The 589-nt window shown below is 38.9% G+C and overlaps 1 pseudogene; it reads right to left on the reverse strand.

Annotated features, from left to right (window-relative positions):
* Positions 1-267: 267 nt before the first annotated feature.
* LOC134968057 (5S ribosomal RNA) lies at positions 268-385 on the reverse strand (annotated as a pseudogene).
* Positions 386-589: the final 204 nt, after the last annotated feature.

Here is a 589-nt window from a genome sequence, read left to right on the forward strand (position 1 = left end):
GGAAAAGGAAGCCAGTGTGGTTCACAAAAGAAGTATCAACTAGTGTGAAAGCAAAAAAGATGGCTTTTAGGAAATACAAGTTATAGTTAATTAAAAATTCATTTTTATTAGGTATGCCTTATTTAGGTGTGTTAATAAACATAAATATATGAGATCATCCATGAAAATCTCTTGGATAATTATTACAATATGCCTTATACTCAGGAATACATGAGGGTCCGTACGCACAGTAGTCGCCTTTCCTTACGCAACTTATTTGAAGTCCGCATCCTACAATACCTGGTCTTCCCAGGTGGTCACCCACCAAGTACTGACCAGGCCCACCACTGTTTTGCTTCCAAGATCGGATGAGATTGGGCTTACGTAGTGAGGTATGGTTGTGGGACAGTTTGGACAAAAAAGTCATACAGGTGCCAAATGTGCACGAGGCCTCATTCCATCTGACTTAGTAGTTTCCGCTCATCACTAGTTTTAGGATAAAAAGGTATTTTACCTAAAAAGTGACCATCATCTGTTAGATACTAGCCCTTATATTGTGGGTCAATACAAATTTTTGAATCATTGGTCACGAATTGATGAGGTATGAGGC

This window comes from Pseudophryne corroboree, chromosome 10 (assembly GCF_028390025.1).
Source record: "Pseudophryne corroboree isolate aPseCor3 chromosome 10, aPseCor3.hap2, whole genome shotgun sequence".
NCBI classification, from domain to species: Eukaryota; Metazoa; Chordata; class Amphibia; order Anura; family Myobatrachidae; genus Pseudophryne; species Pseudophryne corroboree.